General features: G+C 41.3%; 2 long non-coding RNA genes across 3 annotated transcripts in view; one reads left to right on the forward strand and one right to left on the reverse strand.

The window, feature by feature from the left end:
* LOC309651368 overlaps positions 1–16,967 on the reverse strand; it is a 334,574-nt gene that overhangs the window by 11,500 nt on the left and 306,107 nt on the right. The window lies entirely within an intron of this gene.
* On the forward strand, positions 1,100–3,267 carry LOC309651372. Its single transcript, XR_014258078.1, has 2 exons — positions 1,100–1,408; positions 1,445–3,267. It is a non-coding gene; the product is annotated as an uncharacterized lncRNA (long non-coding RNA).

Below are 16,967 nucleotides of genomic sequence, written 5' to 3' on the forward strand. Positions count from 1 at the left end.
GGAAGACATGTGACCAACACATTTTTTTTTTCCTGGGTGATGTACTTGGAGAAAACACAGATTAAATGAGTTTAGGTGCTATTAGAATGGTGCCTTTGCTCTATCTCCTGATGGAAGAACCAAACTCTGATGGTGGAACGGGGCTGAAGCACCAAGCTACAAGGTCAGGAATGGAAGAAACTGTAGTTTGAGACGTGAGAGCTTTCCTCTTAAACACGGATTCCCTATTTTCTTGGTGGACGACTGATCATTGCCAGTACATTTGAGGATATTTCATCCTAGTGAACCCAGCCCCAGCACCACCTTTTGCCCATCTAAGAGCACTCAGGACATGAGGATGGGAAAGGCCTCAAGTGCAGACTTAATAATCTCTGTCCTTCTGGTTGACCCCTCTTGGTATTCCTTGCTGAATGCATGGCATCATCAGCGGTCTAGTTTCTCTATCCAGAAACCAAAGAAGCCTCGAAGCCCCTCCTCTTTACCCCTCTACATAAACTGGACCACCAGTGCCTGGATCCTCGTGAATGCTCCCAGATGCCCATTTTTCCCTCCATGGGCAGTCTGGCCTCGATTATCACTGACCTCTACTCCATCCCCAGTGTCATAAGCCCTGTCCTGCTCACAATTCTGCAAGCCTTAAGCAATTTTCTTTACTGTAGACAGAATGGTATTTTCTAAATTTTAAATCTCATTATAACCCTTCTGTGCTTAAAACCCTCCCGCGACCCCACGGCCACCAGGACAGAGGCCGATCTCGTCCGCACGCGTACAACGCCCTGCAGGAGGCTTTTCCCTGCTTTCTCTCTCAACGCCATCCTTCCCCACCCTGTGCTTTCTGCCTTAGCCATGTTTAACTTGTGGTCTCTTCAATTTACTTTGCTCTACTTTATGGTAAAGGCTCGGAACATCCCATTTCTGCGTGAAATAAGATTTGTCCTTCTTGACCTCTGGGCAACGCCTACTCATCCTTCAGAGTTCAGCTTAAAAACGGCACTTCCTCCAGGAAGCCCTTCCTATCTGGGACCGTGTCCTCGCCATAGCACACGTCCCACCACCATGGCTGGCGTGACCCACACACGTACTTCTGTCTCATCCAGATCGTTCATTCTTGACGTGAGAGATGTGTGCTCACCTTGCACCCTCAGTGCGCTGGGGGCTCATCCGGCAAGGTTACGGAAAGTCGTGTCTGCACCTCTGCACAGCCGCTAGCGTGAGGCTAGGCGCTTCTGCTGTAGGATCCTGAGTGAGGTCAACTGAACGTAGGTTAGCTGCCCCTGAAGCTGCTCTGTCACTGTCTCTTCACCCTCACCAGCCTTTGGCTCACGCAGTGTATCTTCTCCTTTTACTGTTTCCCTCTGGGGATCCCAAGGACATGGTGGGCTTGATTAGAAATGTTTCTGGGATGTATGTGCATGATTTCATGTTTCCGGTTTCCTCCGTACAGTGGTTGCTTGGTATGCAGACATGGACCAAACATCAGCTCTTTTAAAAACCCCAGCTTATTCCAGCTGTGTTATTCACAACAGCTAGAACATAGAAGCAACCCGAGTGCCCATCAACAGATGGTGAACGGATAAGTAAACGTAGCACGGGCGTATAGTGGAATACCATTCAGCCCTAAAAAGAAGAAATTCTGATACTCGCTACAACAAGGATGAAATCTTGGCGACATTATGTTGAGTAAAACAAGCCAGTCATCAAAGGATAAATACTCATATGAGATCCCTAGAGTCGTCAGATTCATAAAAACAGAAAGTAGAAGGGTGTGTTGCCAGGGGCTGGGGGAGGGTGAAGGTGGGTCAGTGTTCAGTGGGTGCAGAGTGTCAGGTTGGGAAGATGAAACGTTCTGGAGAAGATGGTGGGGACTGTCGCACAGCGATGTGCTTAATGCTACCGAATGTCCACTTAAAATGGTTAAGATGTTGTGTCCCCCTAGAGGGTGGGATGGGGAGGGTGGCAGGGAGACGCCAGAGGGAGGGGATATGGGGATATATGTACACATATAGGTGATTCACTTTGTTATACAGCAGCGACTAACACAACATTGTAAAGCAATTATACTCCAATAAAGATGTTTAAAAAAAATGGTTAAGATGGTAAATTTTATGTTACGGGTATTTACCGCAGGAAAAAACAACAAACAAGCCCTGATTGGGCTCCCCCAGGTCAGCCTGGCATATTTGTTTGTGGTCACGTCTGTCATAAGGAGCATTTGCACTGGAGATGGCAAGGACCAGTTTCGTTCAGAAAAGTGAAAATGCCCTGGTTCCCATAGGCCTTTGGCGACACACCCGGTTCTTTATTTGAGGGTGAACCATCTCAAATAAAGGCTTTGAAGGCTTTTTCTGCTTTAATTTACCTCCTTTGGATAATTTTGAAAAAGGCTCCTACAGGGTTAGCATTCCGTTTTCTTGGAGATTATTTACAACAGGAGATGGAGGAACTTGACATCTCTTTGAACCCATTTGCCTCTAGGGCTTCGACCATGTGAACAGTGGATATACCGCCCTCCCTCAGCTGACTCAGAATTTAGATGTTGTCAGATTTCCTGAGCCTGTAGTATTTTTGCATGAGTTTCTCTCTTTGCTGACCTATCTCTAAACTTTGAAACCAAACAGTAATTCTGGGGAATCTGAAAAGTTTGACCATATAAAACTAAATAACCACTAGAATTGAATTTGAAGTATATATTCTGCTGATATTTTAAAAAACCAGTTGTTAGCAATTATTTTTCAAAACACAAGTAAGTGGCTAATGAAAATGTAACTGTGTATGTTGAAAGACACACCTTTTATTCTAAGAGTAATGGGACCAGACGTTGGTTTCAAGAGGTTATAGTGGAATTGAGTTGTATTTTGTGAGGAATCTGACAAAAGAGCAAAATGAGAGCTGAGAAGAAAGATAAAAATCAATAGAGAGACATTCCTCGCGCAGGTTAACAACTAGAGAAGCCGGTCTGCAGGTGTCGAGCAGATACAGTGCAGATTTCATTCTAAATGTTTCATGAATTTTATTAATATTTTAAAGGAAACACAGAATTGAACTATATGATGTTTAAAGCATTGATTATGTGAAATTACTACAAAATAAGAATATTTATGACATTAAGTTATAGAATTGGGATATTATTATCAAAAATATTTCTAAAAAAAAATCAAAACATCTACTGCTAGATTTTCCATAAACCTGCTGCATGTATAGCTTTAGTAGTTAGTGCCATGGTCACTGCTGTGTGGTTCTGACTGTCCTCATAGCCCATCTTTTTTTTTTTTTTAATTAATTTACTAAAAAAATTTTTTTTTGGCTGTGTTGGGTCTTCGTTTCTGTGCGAGGGCTTTCTCTAGTTGCGGCAAGCGGGGGCCACTCTTCATCACGGTGCGCGGGCCTCTCACTATCGCGGCCTCTCTTGTTGCAGAGCACAGGCTCAGTAGTTGTGGCTCACGGGCCTAGTTGCTCCACGGCATGTGGGATCTTCCCAGACCATGGCTCGAACCCGTGTCCCCTGTATTGGCAGGCGGATTCTCAACCACTGCGCCACCAGGGAAGCCCAGCCCATCTTTTATAGGTGTTTCCTACACGACCTTAGAGGTGCCTGTTACTACCTATTCCTCCAAAGCCTCACCTGGAAAATCAGGCCCATTTTAGGAAAATTTCAAGTGGCTCCTTCAAGCAGGTTTGTCCACAGTAGATACCCCGCTCATCAAGTTCACTAGAGCTGGACTCTCCCGCTCTTTGAAGAATGTTTCATGAATGGTGCAAGGTTTAACCTGACCAAGTGCCCTTACAAGGTTCTGAAGCCCAGTGTCCTGGAGTCTTAGAAGGTTAATGGTAAGTGTCCTTTCCTCACCCACCCCCAAAGGTTAACCACTTTTTTGAGGCTTTTATTTTGAATTTTGTGATTTAACATTTTATTTCTATGAAATAAACCCTAGAATCTCTTTGTTGTCAGTTTATTCAATATGATGTTCATTATGAATTTAAGACATTGAACTCAAGGCGTATTTTAAAACTTTGTTATATTAATGAAAACCATCTAGAACTATCTTCTGCATTTTTCCTAGACATGAAACTCTTCCCAGGCTTAATGTTTATATTTTTATCTGGTTTTTCAAATTCCTCGGTTTTTTTCAAGATTATTTTGATGATCTTTATTTCCTAGAAGATCATACTTAACTGAGATTCAAGGATAAATTTTCAGAACACGAACAGTGTATTTTACAGAAACGTTCTACCAGTGACTACTTATTTGTGATCTTATTATGTACGTACATTTTACCTATTGTCCTCACAGTTTTCCTTAACATTTTATCTACATCACTTTTAGTCAAGGAATGTCATTTTTCATGAAATGGGAAGAAGTTAACATCCAAAGAGGATTCAAGATAAACTTAAACAATCGTCTTGAAAATTGGTAGAAGCAGCAAGACTGCTAAAACCCACTGATTCTGAGTATCTTAATTTTATGTTTTGACATGACTTGGGGACCTTAGCTACCATGACGAGTTCCAGCCTATCTCAGTAGTGATGACAAAGCGCTTCAGTTCCCCACCATCTTCCTAGGATTTGGGCAGATTATCTTGGTCTCAGAAACCTTTCCATTTGTTGTCACACTGGGTTTTTCAAAATTATATAATTGAAATAATCAGCCTTTTTTTCTTTTGCAATTTCAATGTTTCTACCCTTCCATTTTGAACTCCTTGAAGGCACGTTATCTTATTGGCCTCATCTCTACATAGTGATGATAAATGGATGTGTTGGGTGAGTTAATGAACATGAGTTTAGACACCAAAGTAGGATTTGGGATTTTCATGGTTTTTAAAAAATTAATTAATTAATTAATTTAGGCTGTGCCGGGTCTTCCTTGAGGCATGCGGACCTCTTGGTTGCGGCATGCACGCAAGTTCCCCAACCAAGGATTGAACCCAGGCCCCCTGCATCGAGAACACAGAGTTTTACCCACTGGACCACCAGGGAAGTCCCTCATGGTTTTTTTTCCTCAAAACAGCAATAGAAAGAGTAAATATAAAGTCCCTTAAAAAATTAGAATGCAGCAACAGCCTAAGTGTAATTTCATCTTCAGCGGTATCCAGAGTTTGTGTCCAACATGCATTATAAATGTACATTGTTTATGTACCTGAAATGGCTGAGTGACAGCTCTCCTGGCCACAGTATCACCTCACGATGATTTATACACTGTTTTATACCCCCAAGAAATCTAGGCATATAGAGAGTTGACATAGAGTTCTTGTCCGGAAAGAGAGACAGAAGCATAGGAGAGACAAGTGAACAAATAATTATATTAACCGTTACTTGAGTGTCAAAAGCAATCAGGAAATGTCCATTGAGATGAAAAGGAAATGGCATAAAATTACAAAGAACACAACTGAAAGTTATATATTTTATTCAAAGTCACACAGGCCACCTGGAGGTTTACAAGGCATGAATCACACAGAGGTATTGTGTGGGGCTTGTGAAAATCTGTGGACAATGACCTTCACAACATTCAACTTGACACAGTCACCCACGTAACAGCTGACATAGAACGACCCTCCTAAACGCACTCTTTATCTGTCGCAACGTCTCTGAAGATTTACTTCTTAAAAAAATTCAGTTTAAAACTGCATGTGACTATGTTATTTTAAATTATACTTTATATTACATATTTTATACTAAATTAAATTGTGATAACCCCCAAAGCAAAGTTTTCAAAATACTACATTGTCTCACTTCTAGTCTTTCTAAAAATAAGAAGAAAAACATTAAATTCTGTGTTTACATGTTTTACAAAACAGCAAAAAAGTAAAAGTTCTGAGTATCTTTATTTTCATGCTGATGCAAAAGAATGATTCTGTGAATGACTTCTGTGTGTATTATTTTTATCCAATTGAAATTATAATTATTTGAAAAACATGCATGATCAATTGCTCGAAAAACAGCACAAACGTGGCGAAAAAGTGCCTTCGGAATGCGGTAGACTGTTTCATAATCTTCTTAATCTCCATCTTCTTAATTTTCCATTTATTTCATGGTTCCATTAGGTGGCACTGTGAGAATATTGACAGGCAGAGCAAACCCATCCCTTTGTAACAAACACGAATTTTTTTTTTTTTTTTGGTAATTCTGATTTTATTTTATTAAGCTTTAAAACCTTGTTATTTAAGGTAGTTCGGTCATTATGCAGCTCGACGTGTTTTAACTCCTAGGCTCCTGGTCCAAAGCCCAAGAGTCCTGGAAACACTGCGGGGCGGGCCCTGAAAGTCTCAGACGATGGGGCTCTGATCTGGAGAAGCTGGTCCAGGAGGGGTCCAGGAAGAAGGGGGCCCGCTGTCCTGCGGTGGAAACAGCTTCGGTGAGTCCTGGGGGGAGCCAAGCGCTCTGGGACTCCTCGCAGGGAGCTGAGCAGCAGCTGTCGCCAGTTGAGATGGGACAACTCAGGGCAGCGTGGATGGTGCCTCTGCAGAAGGACCAGCTACGGACAAGCCCTGAGCCTGGGTGTCGTGTAAGAGCATCACGCAGGGTGGGAGACCCCCGTCCCTCCCCAGTGTCCAGAGGGAACGAGGGTAACAACAGCACATGGAAGGCGCTGAGGACACTGGGATCACACACATATGAAGAGTAACCACGAGTAATTAACTTGATTGTGGTTGTCCTGTCATATGAACATGTACGCTAAATCTCACCTGTTGGACCCGTTACAAACAAACCAACATCATGATATGCAATGTAAGTATACACAATTCCTGCCAAACTTTCCTCAACAAAGCTGGAAAAAATTTTAAAGATAATGGAGTATCTGCTTGGGCTTGTTATCCTTTGGAATACTGGTAAGACATGGTTAATATAGTCTATTATGTGTGATTTTAGGTGCAGAAAAATATGTTATTGTGCTTAAAGGTGTAAATTTATAAAAAGAGCCAAACCGGAGATAGGAACTTGGCTTTCAGATCATTATAAATATTGCCTACAAAAACTTCACATGGCTGAAATGTATCTTTAATACTGGTTCCCATTTTTTGCATGTAATGATTTGATTAGATGTCTCTTTGGCACTTATTTAAATAATCTGTCCTTTGGTTAAACATATGTTTTATAATGAGAAACATTAAAATAGTATATTATAGTGTTTAGGTCTAGAAAAAAACATAAAAGGAATATAGTTGAAGTTTGTAGTGCATAGAAGTACTAAGCAAAATCTCACATTCCTCCTAAAAAATAGTTCCTCGAAAGCTCAGGGACCGTACACACCGCATCTGGGTGCGCTTGGGAGAGCCCCTGGTCTCCTGGGACCATGGAACTACAAGGATGCTTGGAAAGGCCACCCAGATCACCTCGTATGTTCATTCTTTTCAGGGCCTCTCTGACATGAGGTAGGGCTCCCAAAATCTCTATGAACACACAATGAAGCAATAGGAACAAGTCAGAAGGGGTTAAATCAACAATCCCCACTTGGATCCAGAGTCATGTTGGGGAATCTGTGGTGACTTTCTCCACCGGTGTAGAATGAGTGAATCCGGGGGTCTCTCTGGGGACAGGTTTCATCACATACCTGTAATACATGGTGGGCACCACACTGTAACCTCTGCAGCCACCAGGCAGAGAGGGTCCCTCATTTTCCTCATGGTCTTGGGGTTGGGCCACAGGGTCCTGCACACACGGTGAAAATTACGTGCAGCTCTACCAGCTGTTCACTTTCCCATGGATATGTTGACTCATTAATCTACTACATATATATTTTTGACATACGGAGTGCATACGGACGTCCTGGAAGCTCATGGAATTTTTATTCTGGTTCATGTAGCAGCTAAAAGAGCACAGAAATGCAGAACCTGGCAGCCAGCTGCAGACACATTGAATCAGAACCTGCGTTTTTGTAAGATTTCCAGGCCATCCTCACACACATCACAGTTTGAGAAGCGCCTAGTACACTGCAGCCTGCAGATGGTTAGTGCAAAAGAAAGGGTAGCATGTCACTTTCAAAGTTTCAGTTTACTATGTTTATCTCTTATTGAGGATAAAAAACCAAGGGACCACTGAAGGCAGTTGTTGCAGGGAGAAGTCGTATCGTTTATAACTGATCAGAAATAATAAGACCATCATTACTAACCACGTGGAACCGGACTCTCGTTTGCCCGCGACCCACCAGCCTCCTTTGATTGCTGCTGGCTGCTGGCCTTTATCCACTTGCTGCCCCTGAACTATCTGATCAGAAGGTGGATAAGACGGAGGAAGGAGATGAGAAGCATTGGATTGATCCATCTTGTGATTTCCTTGGAAGCTTGGAAGCTGCTTGACGGGGAGAATGCTGAGCGTACTGGGTGGCAGGCATTAGTGGGTAGAGTGTGCGGGGATTAATCTGAGTCTTGTTCCTTTCGTGTTGCTACTTGGCTCCACAGCGAGAGAGAAGCCGGGCAGTTTCCGGTTGTGGGGAAAGTACCCTAACCTCATCCTTAACAGCTGGAATCGTTAACTGTCTCGTTCTTTATTTGTTTCTTCTCCAATGAATCAGACAAACACGTTTGTGGCGAATGCTACTGTAGAATGAGCTTTCGACTGAGCTCTCAGAGTCAGCCATTGCCCCCCAAATGGTACTATTTCTGGAAGTCTTGAAAACCTCTTTATTCAGAGTTTAAGTGGGGGCTTTGTCATGGATCCTTTGGTTCCTCTCTCTTTTCCTCTACCCACTCCCATTACTATTAGAGTGCTTAAAAGATAGAAAGGATGCTCAAAACTGATGCAGGAGAAGACCTTGTAGGTTACACGTTCGAGTTGGGAGGGGAAAAGCGAGTAGGGTTGCGATGTTGGCTGTCTAAGTCACCATGGCCCAGGGGCAGGTAGACTTCTCATTCTGTTGACACAAGGTCAATGGAAATCAGCTTCACTGCCCACCAATTCCACAGCTCGGGGTTGGTGGCCTCTTGGCCACTGTTTTTTAGTTGTACTTTCTTGGATTCCCCATTTTGCTCTCCATCCTCATCCTCTTCAGCAGCCTTCCCTGTGGCATCAGACAAAGGAGCATGATTTGATTTTACTGGAAACTCATCCAGTAGATGGTCAAGCTGCCTTTTCCCAGCAGGTTCATGAAAGGATCATGAAAGATAAGTGATGATGGCGATCACTGAGATGAATTCAAATAAATCAAATTGGGAAGGAGAATCCCACAGCAGGGATTGGAGTTCACTCATTCAGACTTAAGTCTCATATATGCTTTCCCTCTGATCCTACAACCTAGAATCAAACAAACAAAAAAACCCCCCCAAAACAAAACCTATCTCTATGGCAGAATAACAGAAAGGATGACCCAAATTTAAGGTATACTCTATCTGTTTGCCTCTTTTTGTAAAAATTGGGTCCAGGAAAAACAAATACATTGGACATGGTACTTCTGAAAGCAGGATACTTCTCTCTGTCATCTTGTCACCCATGTCTTTTCCTATCCTATATCATCTAAATTTCTAGCAACTTGCTCTCAGTCTCCGACAGTATTGAGAACATTGCTCTGTGTGGAAAGTCATACATCTTTAACACAAAGAAAATGCGCAATCTTTTGTGATGCCTTCCAGGATCTCAAAAGGGCCCATTATTTTGCCTGGTTTGATGCCATTATCAGCAGCACACAATAGAAGCAAACTTCTAATAAAATTCAGCTATTCTAGAGGCTGTATGATTCTACATTTTCACACCTCTTTTTGTTAGCTACCTCTTACGGCAAGTTCATCTACTGGCCCTTTGTTCACAGAGCGATGAAGAAAGTCTTGGTCCCTGTGATCAGAACAGGAATTATCAGGTACACAGATCTTTCCATCACCAAGGCCCTTTACAGTCACCATTGAGCTAATTCACACAACACCCCCGGGAGAGGCCCACCTGGGTCTTCTTGATGATATTATGGGGGCTTGACCACTACGTGCTGAGCTCTGACTCTGCAGTGCGAAGGACTGCTCTGATGTTTCAGTTTAAATCTGGTATAATTTTTGTTCATCCTAGTGGATGCTACAATGAGTATAGCTTTCTAAATTAAACAAAATGAAGAAATCCAAATTTCTAAATATTTAAGTGTATCTCTGTGCCACCATAACCACACAAATTCATCTTTTTCTTCTGCATGAGAAATAAGTTTATCCAACACATCTCCTGTTACAGATTCCACCAACATTTCTTGAGGGCCTGGTAGGAGCCAAACCTATGAGAATCGGTGAATGCAAATCTCTGAGAAACACAATTCTGTCCTTAAGAAATTCACACCCCAGTTGTGAGAGACAGAGCTGTAGGCCAATGGTTATAAAACAGATTTTCCATACAACAGTTAAGTAAAAAGTGCAGTGGGAACTTCTAGGTATACTTAGTGGTTCATCAAATTTTCATTACCTCATTATCCTGAAAACATTTTTTATAGAGCATCACAGGACACTGAGAACACTATTCTTTGAAGAAGAAATAAGAGCTGTGTTGTGAGCCTGAGATATGCAATAGGGTACAGGGAGTGAACTCACGAAACTAGATGGATTTTAATTTTCTTTCCAACCCTAATAGTTGTTCTCTGGTACAATGACCAGCTCATTGAGCTGGACCACTAGATAGTTTTCACTCTCCTAAAAATAACTCTGTGTGTATATGAGTGTAAGTGAATCAATAACAATTCTTTTTTTGTGTATAGTGCATATAACGGGGAAGCACAGGCACAGTCTTAAAGGTCCCCAGGATCTTTTGATCTTTATAAGCAACGGTGTCCATCAGCTGACAATTCTGGGAATTGAATCGGGAAGGTATTTCATGGAGACGTAGATTGTTGGACCTAAAAATGGTCTGTTCTTGGATCCACTGGGTTGATTTATTCCAGCTTGCTTACCGAGCAAGGGGATGACTCCAGTGCAAAAGGGATTGATAACATATTTAAAATCACACAAGGAGTTAGTGGTAGAAACAGAAGTGAAACCCACATCTCTGGGGTGTTTCTCCTCTTCTACCTGGATCTTAACCCACATGTATTGTGTGCACAGCTTCTTAAAGGAAGAAGCCCAGAATCAAGAATTAGGCAAACTTGGTTTGAACTCTGGTTTCTCCAACTGTAAGATGAAGTTGAAAACAGAATCTAGTGATTGTGTTTTGGCTGATTTTTCAAAAGCTGGGTTTAATGAATTAATTATGAGACAGTCTAAGCAGGATTTGCTAAGATATCTTGAAATTGCTTTTGTGTTCCTGTCACAGACATTGAGGGGAAGGGAGACATTGGGGATTGAAGGGCTAAGAGTAGCACTGGTTGTCATTCTTCAGTGAGGAAGCTCTGTCACCTTTATCAGATGGAGGGGCCTTAGGAGAACGTCTCAGGACCATTTCCTTCTGACATTTGGGGACAGCTTCAGATTTGTGACTTGAGATGTTTTGGCCCTAGTTGACTAGGTCTTGAGGCTGAGCGAAGAGAGACAGCTGGAGAGGGAGGGAGCTGTACTCCACTCACCGTTAACAGAGGGACAGGGTGCCCACCAGCCTCCCAACAGTTGGGTGTGCCATCTTGAAATATCCTCCCCACAGAGCTTCCTACGGGGGGAAGGGGGTGTCAGCAGAAAAAGACTGCAGGCGTGTCATTGTGTACAGCAGGTGAGCATGCAAAACTGACCAGGCGATCCACAAAACTGTGACCACGGGCACTCCTTTTGATCGTCCTTCTCAGGGGGCTTTGCAAAGAATCCATCAAGCACCCCACAGGAGACGACTCCAAAGCCACCCTGCAAACGTGCAGGTTAAACAGGACTTTTCTTCCTGCCTTGATGCTCTTTTTTCCCTGACGTGCCTTTCTCTATGAGTAAGTTGGGGACATAGAACTAGAACGTGTTGGAAAGATCTAAAGTTGGGCTGATTCAAGTGATGTCAGAAGTTTTCAATTGGATGCAAGATTGGAATTTTTATACTAATTTGAACTGGACATTTTACTACTTGAGGGTAAAATGAAAAAGCATGGATTCTCCTCAAGATTCCCTCCACAGGCTGGGGGAAGAATAAATCTATACAGTTAACCTACAGGTGAAAGTATTGAGGAAGAATAAAGTTAAGTTCTCTTTTCACCTTCCTGAGTTCAGCTGATTTAACAGACTAGCTGATTATTAATTATGCAAACGTTAGCAAGTTATTAAAGATTTACCACAATTTCTCCTTTTTATCTTCTTTCATGTTTGTGTGAGGATACACTGAATGCTTGCTACACAGTAAGCAATAAAATACAAGAGAATAAAAGGAAGGCCTCCAATTCTTTTTACCACTTTACCTTCTATATAAATGTGGGACCGGGAGAAATAGAGGATTAAAAAATTAAAATTAAAAAAAATTTTTTTGGCTGTGCTGCTTGGTATGTGGGGTCTTAGTTCCCCAACCAGGGATGGAACCTGTGCCCCCTGCAGTGGAAGTGTGGAGTCTTAATCACTGGACCGCCAGGGAAGTCCCAAGGACAATTTAAAAAATAAATTTGTTGGTAAATGGCTTAAATGAGTATCAACTGTAAAAACAGTAATAATAATTTCCTATGTTATTTAAAATATATGTAGAATAAAAATGCATGACTACAGAAATGCAGAGAGGAAGGTAAAGGGAGTGAAGGTGCTCGAAGTTTCCAGGTTTTTGTGCAACAGTGCACTTTGTGTTGGGCTGTAATGAGTGAGGGGTGCATACTGCAGTTTCTAGGGAAACAACAAAAGAGTAGTGAAAGGACTCATTACTATCAAGTTAGTCAAGAAGAAACAAATTAAAGTTTGTTATAGTATTAAAGGTAGATTAAGACTTTTTTTTCCAGAAAAAATATAGGTACTAATAAGCTCTTCTGGCAGCCCTTCTATTAAAAATCACTTTCTACAGAAGCACTACTGTTCATTTATGAAACTATGGCTGCTGACCTTAAATAGGATTCAGTTTATGTTCAGATATTTCTTAATGTAGTCTTCATGTATTATTAAAATGACTTAAAGCAGAATATCAATTATTTATTGATGCTATTACTTAAATAATAATCGATATAATACTTTTAGAAAGCATTCATTCTTTTTTTTGACAGAAGTTGATGATTTTTCCATGATTATATCCCTTTACATTTAAATTACCTACTAATACATTTTTCCAGATGAATTCTGCTACCAAAATGTAGAGGGGTTGAGAAAAATGTTCCCTTTTGCAGTACTGAGGAAGAGTACTGTCATTTTTAAAACTAGCTGCATGGGGCTTCCCTGGTGGCACAGTGGTTGAGAATCTGCCTGCCAATGCAGGGGACACGGGTTCGAGCCCTGGTCTGGGAAGATCGCACATGCCGCCGAGCAACTGGGCCCGTGAGCCACAACTACTGAGCCTGCGCGTCTGGAGCCTGTGCTCGGCAACAAGAGAGGCCGCGATAGTGAGAGGCCTGCGCACCGCGATGAAGAGTGGCCCCCACTTGCCGCAACTAGAGAAAGCCCTCGCACAGAAACGAAGGCCCAACACAGCCATAAATTAAAACAAACAAACAAACAAAAAAACAAAAACAACTAGCTGCATGGAAATAAATATCATATTTGAATGCATGTATCCGTGAACACAGATTATTGAACAATGTATGTATTTGCTAATTGCACCATATGCTCACAGGCATAGAATTGTAGCAAAATAATTTTCCTTTATTGAACCAGGGGTAAAATCCCAAGAAAAGGGAAAAAAAGCTCTTTTATTTGGTACCACAATTGTATAATGTTTTTTTTTTTTCCTGAATTTCTCCAATGCAAAAATCTGAATTATTTGCAGCAAAGTTTTATCTCTTCTATGAATACACTTGCTCCTGCAAAGTCAGCTGCCTCTGCGTCTCCAACTCAGGCAGATGTCTGGAGCCTTCTGTGAGCGTCATGCCAAAGTGTTCCATTAAGTATTCCCTGGGGGAGGAGGCCAAGAGGATTGCAACCAGCCTGCCCTTTATCATCCTGTACTTGATGCCAAGGCCCAGCGAAGCTTGGCCTCAGCTCTATAGTATAGTTACAGTGTGATGAAGGAAATTCTAAACTTCGTGTGGACTTTCCTATTTATCGCACTTAGAATTAAGCAATAAGGTCTTGCTAGGGTGTAACTGGGCCTTTGCTTGACTTCCGTCACGATATCAGCTGATGTTTACGGGGCATTCAGTGGGTCCCAGGCACTGTTCAAAGTGCTTAACACCCGTTAACTCAATTCTCGCTAGCACCCCAGGAGTAGTTATAGTATCTTAGATCCACAGATGAAGAAACTGAGGTGTGGAGAGCCTGAGGAACTTGCCCCAGGATCACACAGGCAGCAAAGGACGGTGTCAGGATTCCAGACCGTCTGCCTCAGAGTATCTGCCCTTAACTCTGTCTACACTGTGTGGCCGGGACAGTTGCAATGAGATTCACAATATCTGGTCCTCCTCTGTCTCAGGAAGTCCTACTTCCCTGACTGCAGGCATGGCCAGTGAAATGTGGGCGGGTACGAAGCACCTCACATCGCGGCTAATGCGGCTAAAGCATCTGGCGGCGTTTCCTCACTCTCTGTCCCTCCCTCCCCTTTTCCCAGGAGTTGTCACCAGATGTGGAGCTATGTTGGTGTCCTGAGACGGTGGCGCTTCCGTTAGTCTGAGTGACAGTGGTGGTGGAGGGGCTCATAGGAGCTCAGCAACAGGACTTTCAACCGAATTATAAGAGGCCTGAAGCAGCTCTGGTTTCAAGTAATTAAAGAACCCATCACACAGTGAGGAACATTTTTTGGTTCTTTTACGCATGAGAAAAATGTAGACTTTCCTCGCGATTAAAAACTACACGTTTAGAATAACTCATATTTTTTACATTTAAATGTTCAATGTGAAATTTTATGCTCATGAAATTTAAAAGAAAGCAACTTTTTAATTGTAAGATTATATAAATATATATTGCAAAATGGCTGTCTTTTTGCTGAAATACCATGTTTGAGGTATTTTTTGTACCTTTGGTTAAATGATTTATTTATCTTTTCAGAACAGAATACTGGTGAGATACATTGAAGGCAAAAACCTTTGCAACTACAAATGTTCTTCCCTTATTTTTTCTTTCTTTTTAAAGTCTTTACTTATTTTCTAAATGAAAAATTATACATCAATTTTTAAAAATGCGTTTTTGAGGGAGTAGCAATTACTAGTAAATTAGTGAAAAGCATGACTTTATATGGCACTGAATCACACTCCAGACAGATCTCCCAAAAGATCATAAATAATATGAACTGTTGATGTAAAATTGAAACCTCAGATGATAAATAACAATTTATTTTAATAGAATGAACTAGAAATACCAAGTCTATAGCATTCCCTTCAAATGGAAGGCAAATGGACACTTTCCTTTTAAGGCTGATAGCAATAATCCTTTTCTCACCATGAAACAACAAACCTATAAAATATAACTGAAAAAGCAATCTACTAAAATGTGCAAATGAAGATACATAAATTTAAAAAAATCAAATATATAATTTCAAAGGAACCAAATCCTATTCGTTCCTCAATATGGTTAAGTAAGGAGTTTCTTATGTATTTCACTGATAGGCAATATAAAGGCAAGTCAGAACCTAATTCCCTCACACTGGACAAGGAACCATAAAATAAGCTGCTTTGTAATAAGGGCATAATTCTTTCCTCTGTGCATACAAGGTCAATCAACACTTTGGATGTGAATTTCCAAAGGGGCTTACCATCTCATTGTTTATCCTTCCCATCTTGCTCCAGGATCTTTGAAGTTGTTGGAGGATTTCTCTATGTATTTTTGGGAATTTGGCAAGAAAAGAAAGCAAGCTATTTTCTACGCTTAGGGATCTGAGATACAAACAAATTATGTGATTTGACTGTGCAGAAAGTGAGCTTCAAAATCTCTGCTAGAAGCTGGGTTGTTTGCAGGGATTCGAAGCCAGAAGTGTTTCCTTGAAACCAGATCCCATCCCATTCTTTTCTTACCTAGGTATGTGTTTATCCTTCTATTTTCCTTTCTTTTTGTCTCTGAGGGAGAGGATAATTTAATAGTAAGTTTATCTACTTTAATGTAGACACGTGAATCCAATTAAAATAAGAACTCTACCTTGCTACAAGATGATTTAGAGCACATTTCACTTAACAAGTGCTGGATTTGAAGACACTGCAGACTTCATTTGACTTAAAGGTCCATGTGGTCATGACAAATAAATTCTGCATCTTCCAAAGGAAGGGGCAACCCAACAGAAAAATCACCTCATGTGAGAGCAGACACAGAACTCTTTTTAGAGGTGTGATGGCTAATTTTATGTGTCAGTTTGGCTGGGCCATGGGGTCCAGTGGTTTGTTCAAACACTAGTCCAGATATCATTGTGAAGGTATTTTTTTAAATAAGGTAACATTTACATCAGTAGACTTTGAGTAGAGCAGATTAGCCTCCATGATATGGGTGGGCCTTGTCTAATCAGATTAACCTCCATGATATGGGTGGGCCTCATCTACTCGGCCTTAAGAGCAAGGACTGAGATTTCCTGAGGAAGGGATTCTGCCTCCAGACCATGAAATAGAAACCTTGCCTGAGTTTCCAGTCTGCAACCCTGCAAAGATCAGACCCAAGAGGACAACATCAATTCTTGCCTAAATTTCCAGACTCCCACAGGCCTCACAGACATGCCAGGCCCCACAGTCACATGAGTCAATTCCTTAAACTCTAACCCTTAGATGCCCTCCCTCTGAAATATCCATAATGTTTTCTCTAACCAGCTTTTGCTTGGTACAATTACATTTAACACAGAAGGTAAGATATGCACAGTTGTGTAAAAAATAATTGTATTCATAATACTAATTTGTTGGATTTAAAATGTAAGTGTGTAAACTTTTATGGAAATGTAATTACTTACAAAGCTATAAAGAGCATAGATAAATGGAGTTATAATCTAAAAACAATGAAAATATATATTATGTCAATTTTTTAACAATTCCCTAAAATTGTGATAGTACTCTATACGTTCTACCAAAGGAT

The sequence above is a fragment of the Balaenoptera physalus genome, assembly GCF_965194825.1.
Source record: "Balaenoptera physalus genome assembly, chromosome: 21".
NCBI classification, from domain to species: Eukaryota; Metazoa; Chordata; class Mammalia; order Artiodactyla; family Balaenopteridae; genus Balaenoptera; species Balaenoptera physalus.